Source organism: Anomaloglossus baeobatrachus, chromosome 3 (assembly GCF_048569485.1).
Source record: "Anomaloglossus baeobatrachus isolate aAnoBae1 chromosome 3, aAnoBae1.hap1, whole genome shotgun sequence".
NCBI classification, from domain to species: domain Eukaryota; kingdom Metazoa; phylum Chordata; class Amphibia; order Anura; family Aromobatidae; genus Anomaloglossus; species Anomaloglossus baeobatrachus.
In genome coordinates, this window is record NC_134355.1 from 594,947,937 (window position 1) to 594,964,258 (window position 16,322).

Genomic DNA, 16,322 nt, shown 5'->3' on the forward strand with positions numbered 1-16,322 from the left:
TAATTACTCATAAAATGTGTAAATCTTAAGATGTTACTACCTTAATGGTAAGATGTGGTGACGGGGTGAAGAGACGCTGCTTTATCTAGACGTGCTGTAAATCCATCTGTGGAGAGAATGGGAATGAGGTCAACCAGTGGTAAGACTGTGCCATCACCCTGCCCCGCTACAGCCGCACAGACCCGTCACATATCACGCCACGTGTAGTGGGGATCCAAGTGATTAAAGGGAACCTGTCACCAGATTTGGCAACTATAAGGTGCGGCCACCACCAGTGGGTTCTTATATACAGCACTGAGGTCCTACGCAGGCGCACTACAATACTTTGATCGGCCCTGCTCAGTGCACCTGCGCAGGACCTGAATGCCGGCCTGTGTGGATGATGTGAGACGCATCATGCACCCAGGCTTCAGAAGGAGTAGAAAGATGGCCTAAAGGAGGCACCGGCATCGGAGAACAGAGACACCCATCCGACCAGTCTGCACCGCGCCGCCCCTTGGGCAAGATATTTTTACGTTGCACACAGCGGCCTGGGCTCTTATATACAGCATCTTAGAATGCCGTATATAACAGCTCACTGGTGGTGGTTGCAGCATTAAAATAGATACATACAATGCTTTGGAATCTGAAAAAAACTGCTTTTTGAAACAATTTTATTTTTTTTTAACGTTCACATAGCGGGATATAATCATTTTTATTTATATAGCGCCAACATATTCTGCAGCACTTTACAATCCAGAGGTGACATGTACAGACAATATGAGACAATACAGAGTTAAAAACAATCCAACAGATACCAAGAGGAGTGAGGGCCCTGCTGTAAGCTTACAGTCTGAGGAAATAAAGGCACAAAGGGTAAAGTGCCTGTATGGTATGGTCCAGCCATCAATATAGTACATTGAGAATTCACATATAGCTGCATGAACCGATCACCAGCCAGTATGTGTACAAGTGCAGGTAAAGAGGGCTATTAGCTGCACGGAGGGTGTAACCGATGATAAAAAAGGACCAGATTTGGAAGAAAATGCTGTAAGGGAAAACTGATATGGTTACAAAATTGAGGTGAGATGATAGGCCAGTCTAAAGAAATACTAAAGAAATACATTTTTAGGGCACACTGAAAATAGTGAATTGTTCTTGGTAGTTCATTCTAGGGATTTGGTGCAGCTCGAGAGAAGTCTTGGAGACGGTAGTGGGAGGTTCGGATTATAGAGGATATTAGGGTTTGTTCATTACCACATTCAAGGGCACGGGCAGGGTGAAAAACCGAGAGATGTAGGGCTGCACAGAACTGTGGAGGGGTTTGCATTCTACTCTGTAGTGGATGGGCAACCAGTGCAATGACTGGCACAGGGTAGAGGCATCGGTGTAGCGGTTGGAGAGGAATAAGACCTTGGCTGCTGCATTCAGGATGGATTGAAGAGCAGAGAGTTTAGCTGAGTCTCTTTGAGAGGGAGACTGATTAGCAGAAAGTTGCAATAGTCCAGCCAAGAATGAATAAGACGATAAGAGTTTGTGCAGAGTCAACGATAAGAAAAGGTCAAATTCTATAGAGGATTTTGAGGTGGAGGTGATCTGAGTGAGAGTGTGAAGGAGAGATCCAAGTCAGATATGACCCCAAGACAGCGGGCGTGCTGCTGGGAGTAATGGTAGAACCACACACAGAGATGGTAATATTGGGTTTGGGAAGGTTAGAAGAGGAAGGAAACAGAAGTTCAGTTTTTGACAGATTCACTTTTAGATAGAGGGAGGACATGATGTTGGAGACAGCGGACAGACCATCACTGGTATTTTGTAATAATGCAGGGGTGGTGTCAGGAGAAGATGTGTACAGTTGGGTGTCATCAGCATAGAGATGATACTGGAAACCAAATCTGCTGATGGTTTGTCCAATAGATACAGTGTATAGAGAAGAGAAGGAGGCCTAGGACTGCACCATGAGGAACCCAGATATGCAGTGAAATAACTTATACTCTCCCTTTAACCCTTTAGTGACGGAGTTAATTTTCACCTTAATGACCAGACCAAATTTTGCAATTCTGACCAGTGTCACTTCATGAGGTTATAACTCTGGAACGCTTCAACGGATCCCGGTGATTCTGAGATTGTTTTTTCGTCACATATTGGACTTCATGTTAGTACCAAATTTAGGACAATATTTTTTGTGTTTATTTATGAAAAAAATTGAATATTGGCAAAAATTTTGAAAATTTAGCAATTTTCAACTTTTGAATTTTTATACCGTTAAACCAGAGATTTCTGTGACACAAAATAGTTAATAAATAACATTTCCCACATGTCTACTTTACATCAGCACAATTTTGGAAACAAAATTTTTTTTCGTTAGGAAGTTAGAGGGGTTCAAAGTTTATCAGCAATTTCTCATTTTTACATCAAAATTTACAAAACCAGTTTTTTAGGGACCACATCACATTTGAAGTGACTTCAATAGGCCTAGATGACAGAAAATACCCAAAAGTGACACCATTCTAAAAACTGCACCCCCCAAAGTACTCAAAACCACATTCAAGAAGTTTATTAACCCTTCAGGTGCTTCACATGAACAAAAGCAATGTGGAATGAAAAAAAGCAAAAATTAAATTTTACCTAAAAATGTTGCTCTAACCCAAATTTATTCACTTTTAGAAGAAATAACACAACAAAATGGACCTCAAAACTTGTTCCCCACTTTCTTATGAGCGCGCCGATACCCCACATGTGGTCAGAAACCTCTGTTTGGACAAATGGGAGGGCTCGGAACAGAAGGAGCAATATTTGAATTTTGGAAAGCAAATTTGGCTTAAATAGATTGCGGGCACCATGTTGCATTTACAGGTGCGCTAAGGTACCTAAACAGAAGAAATCCCTCACAAGTGACACCATTTTGGAAACTAGACCCCTCAAGGCTTCTATCTAGGGGTATAGTGAGCATTTTAGATCCACAGGTACTTCACAGATTTTGTTAACGTTACGTTGTCATATTGAAAATTTTAATAATTTTCTCAAAAATGTTGCTTTAGCATCAATTTTCTCACTTTTTCAAGAGGTAATTCCAAAAATTTGACCTCAAGGTTTGTTAACCACTTTTTTATGAGCGCGGTGATACCTCACATGTGGTCTGAAACCTTTGTTTGGACAAATGGGAGGGCTTGGAACGAAAGGAGCAATATTTGAATTTTAGAAAGGAAATTTGGCTGAAAAAGATTGCGGGCACCATGTCGCATTTGGAGGTCCCCTAAGGTACCTAAACAGAAACCCCGCACAAGTGGCCCCATTTTGGAAACTAGGCCCCTCAAGGAATTTATCTAGATGTCTGGTGAGTACCCTGAACCCTCAGGTGCTTCACAGAATTTTATAACGTTGAGCCATGAAAAAAAAAAAATAAAATTTTACCACAAAATTGTTATTTCAACCAGGTAGCTTTTTTTTTTTACAAGAGTAAAAGGAAAAAATTCAGCATAACATTTATTGTGCAATTTCTCCTGAGTTTGGCGATACCTTATATGTGGTGGAAATCAACTGTTTGGGCGCATGGCAGGGCTCGGAAGGGAAGGAGTGCCATTTGACTGCAAAATTGGCTGGAATCAATAGCGGACGCCAGGTTGCATTTGGAGAGCCCCTGAGGTGCCTAAACAGTGGCGGTCCCCCACAAGTGACTTCATTCTGGAAACAAGACACCTCAAGGCTTTTATCAAGGTGTATAGTGAGCAGTTTGAATCCACGAATACTTCACAGAATTTGATAAGCTTAGGTTGCCATATTGAAAATTTTCATTTTTTTCACAAAACTGTTGCTTTAGCATCAAATTTCTCACTTTTTCAAGAGACAACAACAAACCGTGGACCCCACAGGTTGTTATCCAATGTCTTATGAGCACAGGGATACCCCACATGTGGCCAAAAACCTCTGTTTGGATAAATGGGAGGGCTTGGAATGGAAGGAGCACCATTTGAATTCTGGAAAAGTTGAAATAAATTGCGCGCACCATGGCACATTAGCAGGGCCCCTTGGGCACCTATACATCAGAAAACCCCCACAAGTGACCCCATTTTGGAAACTGGATTTTATTCAGGAGTATAGTAAGCATTTTGAATCCACAGGTACTTCACAAAAATGTTGCTGTAGCAACAAATGTCTCACTGTTAGGCTATGTGGCCATGATCCAGCGACACGGCATCTAGTACACAGTGTCAGCCTCCTGCAGAGATGTGAGTGTTGTCCACGGGAGAACGCAGCTGCCCAAGCCCACGATTTGGGTTCAGGCCGCTGTGGAGCTCTATGCTACCTGCAGAGAACACTCATCTCCGCAGCATAAATTGACATGCTGAGGCTCGGGAAGCTGCGCCACAGGTCGGTTTATGCTGCGGAGAAAAGAAGCACAGTGGGCATGGGATTTCTAAAAATCCTTCCACTGTGCTTCTACTGCACAACGCAGCGTTATGGACACAGGGAAAACAATCTGCGCCCAAAACGCTGCAAACCCTGATTGTGGGCACACAGCGTAAAATGCTACAATGGATGAATGGATAGATGTCAAACAAATATAACGTCCCATTCCCCTGCATATTCTAAGCTGGCGCCCTTTAGTGCCTTTCATGTGGCACTAAAGGGTGCCTAGCCTTGTATTTAGCCCCCCAAAAAATTAATAATTAAAATAAACGACGTGGGGTCCCCCCTATTTTTGATAGCCAGCTAGGGTAAAGCAGACAGCTGTAGCCTGCAAACCACAGCTGACAGCTTCACCTTGGCTGGTGATCAATTTGGAGGGCTCCCCAGGCGTTTTTTAAAAAAAAAAAAAAAAAAAAAAAAACGTGGGGTCCCCCCCAAATTAGATCACCAGCCAAGGTGAAGCGGACAGCTGGGGTCTGGTATTCTCAGGGTGGGAAGAGCCATGGTTATTGGACTCTTCCCAGCCTAAAAATAGCAGGCCGCAGCCGCCCCAGAAGTGGCGCATCCATTAGATGCGCCAATCCTGGCGCTTCGCCCCAGCTCATCCCGCGCCCTGGTGCGGTGGCAGACGGGGTAATATATGGGGTTGATACCAGCTGTAATGTCACCTGGCATCAAGCCCTGGGGTTAGTGATGTCACGGCATCTGAACAGATACCCGACATCACTAACCCAGTCAGTAATAGAAAAAAAAAGACAAAAAAAAAATTTATTTGAAAAAACACTCCCCGAAACATTCCTCTTTTACCAATTTATTGAAAATAAAGAAATTCCGGTCGCTGTAATCCATTTTGGAGGTCCCACGCCGGCTCTGGATCTTCTAGAATATGGGGGGCACGTTCAGGGAACGTATCCCCCATTTTCTGGAAGAGCAAGCTCTCCATGAGCAGTGTGGGTGCAGTAATCTGAGAATACTGCACTCACACTGCCCCGGTCCAACCTAGGGCAGAGTGACCTGCAGTAACCTCATTCCAGAATATGAGGGGCACGCTCACAGAACGTACCCCCCATTTTCTGGAACAGCAGCCTCTCCATGTGAGGAGTGTGGCTGCAGATCACTGCACTCACCCTCCCCCGGTCCACAGTGGAGCCTGTGCATCAGCGACGTCAGCAGGATTCCTGCTTGCAGGGATCCAGCTGACAGCCGCTGTCTGCGCATACGCCGCCAGCATTGAAGAAGGAGGCGGCGATCGCGGGCCCGGAGCGGCAGACAGGTAACGTATAACCGGGGGCTTGGGGGGGGGGTGACGGGGGGGTGACGGGGGGTGACCTAGTGGGACCTGGGGACACCTTTCTGCCGCATGTGACGTGTCACATGCGGCAGAAAGAGCAGAATGAAGGCGGCCGCGCGCTGTGCGCCGCCATCTTCCACGCTCCGGAGGGGGGAGGGGGGAGGGGGGGGGTGGCTCTGGAGAACCGGAGGGGGCTCCGGTGACCAGAGGGCTCCGGTGGACCGGAGGAGGGGTCAGGGGGAGGACATTTCCCTCCGATCTGAAATGTTTGATCATTTCAGATCGGAGGGAAATGACTGCAGAGCCGGCGCCGGCGGCAGTTTTCTGTGCGCTTCGGCGCCATTTTGGATGTCCGGTGGGGGTAGGGGGACTCTCCGGTACCGGGGGCTTTGGGGGCACTAGGGGGTTAGATTTCTTTCTCATCTGACATGTTTGATCATGTCAGATGAAAAAGAACAGTTTTACCGGCCATTTCTTTTTTTTTCATGTGTTCGTCGGTATACGGTGTATACCGCCGATCACATGATCGGGGTCCAAAAAAAACACCCCGATTCATAATCTGGGGGGTCTCAGCTACCCCCAGTAGCTGAAACCCCCGAGATTTTCGGTCGCTGGGGGGCGCTACAGGGTTTTTTCGGGCCGCCGCTTTAAAGCGGCGGAACAGAATAAGTACCCTGTTTTGCCGCCGCTTTAAGTCGTACGGCCGTCGTTATGAGGTTAATCCCCAAATGCTCCGGTATTTGATAGCTGTGTTGCAGGGATCAAGTTCCAAGCAACACTGAGTGACCGGGCAGCCAGTCACTGGCCTCAAAGTGGAGTACATGACCACTATGGGCTGGTGATGGCTGCAGCAGTCGTGATCGCTGTCCTGCAGTCATGATGTTGCGACTATCAAAGACCAGTTTTTTGGCAAGATTTCAAAAATCTTGGCCAACCCCTTCAACCGGGTGACCAAAGTCCATGTAGGGAGTAAGGATCTGAATACCTCACCCCCATACGTGAACAGGCCAATGTAACCAATTCTGTTTAGAACCGTGCCCAGATTGTAATTTAAGGGATTTATGGTCACCTTATTCCCCCAGACTATGACCAATAAAGCTTAAAGGGAACCTGTCGCCAGATTTGGCCCCTATAAGCTGTGGCCACCACCACTGAGCTCTTATATACAGCATTCCAGAATGAAGTATATAAGAGCCCAGGCCGCTGTATAACGTAAAAATGACTCATTAGGCTAAATACGCACGCTGCCGTTTTTTCTGCAAACAAACTGCAACCAAAACTGCACCATACCACAGAGAGACTGGAAGGGTCTTAAAAAACACAATGTAGGTGAGTTTTTGTTGACAAAAAAGCACCAAAAACACAAGTAAAATGCATGCAGAATGAACAAATTGATAGCATGCGTTTTCCTTGCGTTTTTCATTGATTTCCATGGGTGACAAATGTTGACAAAAATGCAAGAAGAATGAACATGCTGCTTTTTTTTTGTCACAAACTTTTGTCAAAAAAAGCGCTGACAAACTGCAATGTGCGCACAGCAAATCTGACTGGTCATAGACTTTGCTGGGAAATCAAATGTCAGAAAGTTTAAACAAAACGGCACAAAACGACGCAGCGTGCGCATGTAGCCTTATACTCTTCTGTAGGGCGGTCTAGCCCGATAGGTGCTGCTGCTCTCCGGTCCAGCACCTTCTCTCTGCTGAGATTGCCGTCTACCTTCTACCCAGCTCAGTATGGGTGATGTGTCCTATGTCATCCACACAGGCCGGCATTGCGCTGCTGCGCAGGCACACTTTAATCTGCCCTGCTGTGGGCAGATCAAAGTACTGTAATGCACAGGAAAGGAGGAAAGGTTAAAGACCAGCCGCACATGCGCACTACAATACTTTGATCTGCCCTCAGCAGGACAGATCAAAGTGCATTTGTGCAGAACCGCTTGTGTGGAAGACATAGTACACGTCATGCCCATTGGGCTGGGTAGAAGGAGGAGGGCAATTGCTGCAGTGAGGAGGCGCTGGACTGAAGAGCAGCATCAACCCTTGGACTGGACCGCCCTGCAGAAGAGTATAATAAAAGTGATTTTTACGTTCTACAGAGCGGCCTGGGCTCTTATGTACTGTATTCTGGAATGCTGTACATAAAAGAGCTCAGTGGTGGTGGCCGCAGCTCATAGGAGCAAAATCTGGTGACAGGTTCCCCTTAAAAAAAACTGATGAAAATCCAGCAGACCCCCAGCTCTTCTCTACAATGTATAATCAATACAGACAAACCCCATTTCGCTCCTTGTACTATACCACTTTTTATGAAATTTAAGAATATTTTGTCTGTACTGAATTTGCACCAAAGGGGGGAGAAATATTTAAGAAGCACATGTATTTCCTAAATGAAGGAATATTCTAGGGTCTGATCTCTAGGACCCCCAACCTCTAAAAATATGAGTGGCCCATGCACAATTCGATAGCCAGAGGTGATCACGCAGGAGTAAAGAATGGAAATCCTGCAGAGCTCAGTTAGCGCTAAGGCATCGTCATTTTTAGGATTGATATTAGAGGTCTGACCCCCACCAGTAATATTAGTTTCACACAAAAGTACAAAACATTACAAGGGATTTTCTATAAACTGGAGCGTCAGCTTGCATCAATCAGCTTGTTTCTATTATCTGACAGATATCATTTAATCTATTGCCATAGACTTCCTTCAGAGCCCCCCCACAGCCCCTCTGTCCGATTAATAGGTTTCCTCCTCGGGTGTTAATTCATCCTCCCTCGTGTGGTTAGCACTTAACAGCTGCAGCCAATCGCTAAGGCCACTGATTAGCTGCAGCAGTTACATGGCAGGAAAAAAAAAAAAAAAAAGGAAGCTGGCAAGGTACAGAAAAGAGGCAGAGGACTGGAAAGTTGGTATATGCTTTTTTCCTTTACTATATTTGGGCTACATGTAAATTTAAAGAAAGGAGCGGAAACCCCTTCTATAAACTAGAACACCCTGAACAAAAAACGAAAATCCAATAAGCTTCAATTAAGAACAGACTCCTTCTGGAGGACGCTTCTTTGGAGAATGAACAGACACACTTGACAGTAAGAGTCACTGCTCATCTCCAGTAATTATATGAAACATTTCCCATCTTTATATTCTTCATTCACTTCCAAGACAATGCTGTAAATAGGAAATTCCAACTGTATGAACTTCCAAAATGGAACTGGAAATGCACGCTCCACTTACAAACACTTGTCAGGCAGCACTCAGAAATCAGAGGGGTGAAGGGCCACTAGTGTACGGCCGTGTGCCATGGAACCATTTCAACGCTACTCTTCACCAACACAAATGAAATAGCCAAGCGGAGACTTCCTACAGCGGTGCAGACTACAGAGGACGACATTCAAATTCGCCAAATTGTGCAGATTTCACTAGGATTTGTGGCAAGATTATATTAAATGCTGCCATATATGAACATGCCCTATATTTACATTTGCTAGAGATGGGGCAGATTTCTCAAAAAAAAAAACAAAAAAAAACACAAACACAAAAATGAGTACCGTAATATGCAAGAGTAAAACGGTTTTCTAAATTCTCCAACTCATAGGAGTGATCTCTTAATTGAAAATTGAGGAACTGATTTAAAAAAAGGTCAAAGATTAAGCAAGGATGACATGAAGTGGAGATGTGGCTTCCATTTATAGCACTGAATATTAATAATTGGAGCAGAGTTAACAAGCACAATTACATTTGTCAAAACGGAATGACAGCGACGAGGCTGATAATTACAGTAAGGGTTCTCTCCAGAAAAAGAAACCCAAAGAGAAAATGCCGGCGTCTTGTGCCGAAACATCTGCAGACTTCTGCTAGGAATATATTGTGGAAAAATAAAGGCACGCACACAAACCCCCTTAAAATAAGCTATGCCCCCCTACCCCTTATTAATCAGGTATAGCCATAACGAAATTAAAAATGGTTGGAACGTAGAGAAGTCGCCGCCTACACGCAGAAATCCTCACACCTTCCCCCTTCCCTGGTGTCCATATTCCCATATAGGACATACAGACGGGGTCTCTCACCAATGTATATTTTGATTTTGTTCTGAACATAGTGTGTCCTTTTGTCCCTGGGTGACAGGTATAAGACAATAAAACCGCATTAGGAGGCTTTGTTGCAGGTTCCAACTTTTTTACTGGAAGATAGTGCTGTTTTTTTCTTCCAGTAAAATACCGGTACCCTAATGGAAATGTAAGGCTACTTTCACACATCCGGCTTGAGCTCTGCGGCTCAATCCGGCTATGAAGCCTATGCAACGGATGCGGTGAAAACACCGCATCCTTTGCATAAGTTTTTTACATGCGGCCGGTCCGGTTTTTGCCGCTTGCGGCATGCTACTGAGCATGCGCAGTGGCAAAAACCGCATGCGGCGGCCGGATGCGGTTTTTGCCGCATCGCGCCGCATCCGGCATCCATAGGGATGCATTGGGAAAAGCGCCACATCGGCCGGATGCGGCTTTTTTTTTGCCGGAGCAAAAAACGTGCCAGGGAACGTTCCATCCGGCCGCCGCATCGGCTAAATCTGCCGCATGCGGCAAAAGCCGGACCGAACGCAAGCCCATGCGGCACAATGCGGCACTAATTAAAGTCTATGCAGGAAAAACGCAACCGGCAGCAAAAAAAAACAGTTGCGGTTTTCCTGCAAAGTGCCGGATTGTGCCGCATTGCAAAAGCCGGATGTGTGAAAGCAGCCTAACAGAAACCATAGGTGAGATTTTTTTTCTTATATGTTAAATATTTTACAGTGGGTTGGATAAACACTATAAAAGTGGTAAGGAGAACTATGAGGCATCATACAGTATGTGGGGGGCACTCTGGGGGCATCATACTGTGTGAGAGAAACAATATTGGGGCATCATAATGTCCATGGGGGAAGCCGGGCTGTCTGGTGTGCTTTGTGGGGCATCATTCTACATGTACACAAGATACTGAAAGCATATAGTGTGTGTGTGTGTGTGTGTGTGTGTGTGTGCGCGTGTGTGCGCGTGTGTGCGCGTGTGTGTGCGTGTGTGTGCGTGTGTGTGCGCGTGTGTGCGTGCGGGGGGGGGGGGGGGAACGACGCGTACTGAAGGGGATCATAATAAGGGGTCACACTGTACTACTTCATACACTGTGAGCTAGGAGTCTGTTTTAAGGTCAGTGGCATCTGAGGCATCATAATGTCCATCGGGGCATCAGGCTGTCTGGTGTGCTCTGTGGGGCATCACTATGTGTACGTACGATACTGAGGGCATAATGTGTGGGAGACACTGAAGGGGATCATAATATTAAGAGGTTACACGAACACTTCAAACAGTGTGAACTAAGGGACACTGGGGGGTATCAACAGGTTGGGGACCTTTTGCCCATAGGCGCATCAGGCTGTCTAGTGTGCTGTGTGGGGATTCACTGTGTACACAAGATACTGAAGGCATAATGTGTGGGGGGCACTGAAAGGAATCATAATATTAAGGGGGTTACACGAACACTACATATAGTGTGTAAGGGACACTGTGGGGGTATCAACATGTCGGAGACCTGTGACCCATCATACGTGTCAGGCCATCATACTGCATAAGGGGTATGAGACTGTGGTAACATGGGGTGAGGGTCTTTTCTAGGAGCACCCTCTTCATGTGGACACAAAGAAAGGAGCAGGTTTGGATGTGGCACTAATCTGTAAGTTTTCCATTAGGTCTCCATCTTTTCTGTCCCTCAGAGTTAGGACTAATTATAGTCAATGTATGGCGGGTGGTTATTCTTTTTTAATAAATGGCAATCTATGGATAATTCTCACATCTATATAGTATACAGTTAGAAATATCAGGGCTGTACATTCAGCACATTTGTGTACAGATTTTCTCTAAAGCATGAGGAGAACACGGCCTAAGTTTCTGTGAGGTAATCTGCTCCCATAAACTCGTATGCCCCTTTCACTATCCTAAAAAAATGGTGTCACATCTGTGCAGAGCATCACCTCAGAGCGTGGAGCGCGGGCCCCGTTATCATGATTTACACGGTTTACAGTTTATTTTGGCAAATTGTCACAAGCTGTAAAATGTCAGTTCGTTGCCCGGGGACCTGACATAACACATGATATCAGGGACTGCAGGCATTTCTTGGTCATTAAGTCCTCTCACATCTCCGTCAGCTGACAGGATATCACCAGGCTGCGGAGAGTAACTGTATTCTATAGGTTCTTTATTCCTAATAATAGGGTCATTAGAGGGGTTTTTTGCTTTATTATCCCTACGGGTCTAAGCACTTATTGGTGGTAGTTCCTTAACTACCTGGCTGTGCTGCGACCATCTCATGGCATAGAGTGGTGACGGACCGCTCCTGCTTCTTGAGACAGCAGCTCCTTTTCTTACACTTTGCTCTGTAGACGGGGTGATACTGCATGCCGATAAAAGCTTAGCCCAATGGTGGGGTGGAGGAGAGTATCAAGTAACCCCTTTAATTAGGTTCAGTAATAAGTCACAGCTAGTATTGAAGGTATCAACTACTCATTGTGGGAACATAGCCTAAAGGTGGTGTCACACACAGCGACGACGACGTCGCTGCTACGTCACCATTTTCTGTGACGTAGCAGCGACGTCCCATCACTGTCGCTGTGTGTGACATCCAGCAACGACCTGGCCCCTGCTGTGAGGTCACGGTCGTTGCTGAATGTCCTGCTTCATTTTTTGGACGTTGCTCTCCCGCTGTGAAGCACACATCGCTGTGTGTGACAGCGAGAGAGCGACAAACTGAAGCAAGCAGGGAGCTGCGTCTGGCAGCCTGCGGTAAGCTGTAACCACAGTAAACATCGGGTAACCAAGGGAAGCCCTTTATTTGGTTACCCAATATTTACCTTCGTTACCAGCGTCCGCCGCTCTCACGCTGCCAGTGCTGGCTCCCTGCTCCCTGCACACGTAGCCGGATTACACATCGGGTTAATTACCCGATGTGTACTCCAGCTACGTGTGCAGGGAGCCGGCACTGGCAGCGTGAGAGCACACCGCTTAGTGCTGGCTCCCTGCACACGTAGCTGGAGTACACATCGGGTAATTAACCCGATGTGTAATCCGGCTACGTGTGCAGGGAACAGGGAGCCGGCACTGGCAGCGTGAGAGTGGTGGACGCTAGTAACTAAGGTAAATATCGGGTAACCAAGAGAAGTGCTTTCCTTGGTTACCCGATATTTACCTTAGTTACCAAGCGCAGCATTGCTTCCATGTGTCGCTGCTGGCTGGGGGCTGATCACTGGTGAGATCTGCCTGTGACAGCTCACCAGCGACCATGTAACGACGCAGCAGCGATCCTGATAAGGTCAGGTCGCCCGTCGTGATCGCTGCTGCGTCGCTATGTGTGACCCCAGCTTAAGGCCTTGTGCTCACAGGACTTTTTTCATGCTTTTTTCCTTGCTTTTTTTTAACCGATAAAAAGCAAGGAAAATGCATCCCAGCAAAGTCTATGAGAATTGTGACTTGCTGTGCCCACAGTGCTTTTTTTGTTGCTGGAAAAAGAAGCGACATGTCAATTGTTTGTTGTTTTTTTTTTTTCCCTATCTCAATTCATAAGAAGCATGAAAAAACGCATGAAATGAAAAAAAAAAAGGGAAAAAAAAAAAAAACACATGAAAAAAAAAAAAAAAGTACTGTTGGGCACATAGCCTTAGGCTATGTGTGCACGTGTGCGTAATTCATGCAGTTACGCTGCGCTTTGTAGCGCAGCGTAACTGCATGCGTCCTGCGTCCCCTGCATAATCTATTGAGATTGTGCAGGGGCCGTGCGCACGTGGCGTTTTAGAGCGCAGCGCTTCGGCTGCTGCCCGAAGCGCTGCGTTCAAGAAGTGACATGTCACTTCTTCCGTGCGCTTTGCCGGCAGCTCCTGCTCTGTCTATGGCAGGAGCTGCAGGCAGAGCGCATGGAATCGGCTTTTTTTTTTCTACGGACATTTTCTGCAGCGATTTGAAGCGCACGTGTGCTCTTCAGATCGCTGCAGAAATTTCTGCAGGGCTAGTACGCAACGTGCGCACATAGCCTTAAAGTTACAAACTACACCAAAACTCCTTTACTGTCAGTACTGGGCCATCAGTAGTGCAAAAAAAAAAAGGAAAGAAGAAACGTAAGCGGGGGCTGCAGTTTTCATGCTAAATTCTTTGAAATGATCTATAAATATAAATCCAGGTAAGCACCAGAAGAGGGGAGTGCCAAAAAAAATATATCTGATTTTGATTTGTGGTTTTGGATTGCATTTCCAATGTTTGGTCAGTGCTTCTACTAGCCAACAGTCTGCAATAAAGGATATCACTACGATGCAATCTGTAGTCTGTCCGTGTTTTTCATGGTCCTATAGATTCACATTGGAAAGTCTGATTTGTGAAAAGCCCCATTGACTCTGATAGGTACGTGTTCTGTGAAAAACACAGGTGGCTTTTCTTGCACGAGACTGAAAAGTTCACAAAGGTCTACATCAGTCATGTAAAAATGCGGAAATTGGCTAGAGTCAGCGCTGCCACCAATTCCTAGAAACCATCTAGTGATTAGTCATCCCCTGCACCGGCTGTACATGGCCGTCACTCAGGATCTTACAACGGATCTTCTGCTCAGAGTAATCTCTCCAAGCGAACAGCGGCCGTGATATAGCCCTCGAAGAAACCAGCATATACTGTGGGAAATCTATAATAATGAATGAAGCCATTGAGCTGTCTGGAAAACTCAGCAATTTCCATAGAAAGACCGTGCACGACCCCCGCCAAGCCAAAACTAGAGGTCACGAGCCACATCGCGCTTGTATTCATACACATGGCGGCTCGTATTTCCTGTCTGCAGCAGGAAACGGGTTTTATTTTTTTATATAATGTGTGAACATTCGGCACATAAAATATAACTCTTCAACAGCTTCTCACATAAAACAAGAATAAGCAAGAAGTGCAACCAGTTACTCTGCGTGCGTCCATTCTACCAAACACTGTAACAATAGGCTTCCAAAACAGAATCCGAATGTAACAAAAAACGCAGATGTCTATCAAAAACGCAACGTGTGAACACAGCCCAACTCCTTTACTGGTTGTGACAAAGTGTTGTCTTAAATTACAACTCTACCAAACCACACGATATATTACTAGGGGCTGCTACTGATCAGAGTGGCCCCTTCTAGGTGTGCCAGCCGCCATACTGATCAATATACATCCATTTCTCTGAAATCTTTCAGATGAAGGAAGCCTTCAATCACCACCTGCTGTGTGCATCAGTAGTCATAGGATCAATACATTACAGCGGTGCAGGGAGAACAAGTCTTTTCCGAGAAACCATTACATCCCACCGGCGTATGTCACCGATCATAAGACATTGCATATGTCAGCCCGGTGTGAGCGAGTGATCTCTGCCACATGTGAGGGGGCTCCGGCCATCAAAGGCACAAATGACAAGGAGGAAACAAAGTCTACATTTACCGGGTTGTGAAACAAAAAATAAAAACACCAAAACAGCAGTAATACAACTGAGAGCTTTATGTATATTTCACAATGATATATTTGTCTATATTTGTAGATTTTGGTATAGAGACCGTTAATAAAATAAGGTGACAATATCACGTGTATACCATCCTGTTCTGAAACGGCAAAGCTACGCGCTGCCACGCAGTCCCCGATCACTGACAAAGGAGCACACCGGGGGGAGGGGGGGGTGGGGACACTTCTGTAAGAAAAAGTTACAATTATACTGCGCTCTACTGCGGAGGAGTCTCCATCTACATCCGAAAAATGGGATGCAGAGAGAAGCATTCAGTATAATGGGGTAGACTGACTCCATTCCAGAGGAGTCCAATGGATGGACACTATCAAATCAGAGACTAAACTGAGTCCAGAGTGACTGTCTTATTATACTGAATGGTTACATCGGGGGGTTCTGCTGGATTCCATCTTTTGGAGATTTAGACGGAGACCCAGACATAAGAGAACTAGACCCATCACTGATCCGTACAGCTTGTATTCCACAACCAGTAGCTTTCTAAACATGGGGGCCATGAGCATTATTCAGGAAGACCCTCCCAGTAAGCCTTGTGAAGGGGGGGCAGTAAAATCACTGAAGAAAAGAAAAAAACCTCCTCCACCCCTTACTAGCCGGGCCATCTCTCACCGTATTCCCCCATCATGTAGGACTATAGAGGGGGAAATAAAACAATTCTTAGCCGGTAGTGACCAGTAAATGTAATTTTAGCATTTTACTACCTTATCTGGGTATGTGGTGGGTGACATGGTCAGGCATCCTGTGTAATTTACAAAAGAGGGGCAAACTCAATGCAAGAACTGCCAAGTTAGAAGGAAGAGGCTCCCCGATACACCCTGTACTAGGCCCCTTTACACATGCATGTTTCCAGCACATGTGGCATCCATGTTTACGCGTAATGGAGACATTTTCACACACACTCATTAAATCAGGTGTTTATTTTCTCTCCATGTTTTCCCTGGATTAGTTCTGGACTACACGTTGGATCAGCTAGGAATTTGTATCCTTTTTTGGACTACAGTGAAGCTGCAGGTTTTTCTTTTTTTGTTTTTTAATAAGATGGTTAACAATGGAAAGTTTTAGGAAGTGTTGAAATAAGTGTGTTTTTTTTATTACAGGGTTATTAATGGGGTTG

The 16,322-nt window shown here is 45.6% G+C and overlaps 1 protein-coding gene across 4 annotated transcripts in view; it reads right to left on the minus strand.

Annotated features, from left to right (window-relative positions):
- NCK1 (NCK adaptor protein 1) overlaps window positions 1–16,322 on the minus strand; it is a 164,130-nt gene that overhangs the window by 117,811 nt on the left and 29,997 nt on the right. For 3 of the 4 annotated variants that reach the window (XM_075341026.1, XM_075341028.1, XM_075341027.1), the window contains one exon: window positions 41–106. The exons of the other annotated variant lie outside the window; for it this stretch is intronic. The gene's annotated coding sequence lies outside the window, so the exon portion shown is untranslated. The remainder of the gene's footprint in view (window positions 1–40; window positions 107–16,322) is intronic. 4 annotated transcript variants of the gene reach the window in all.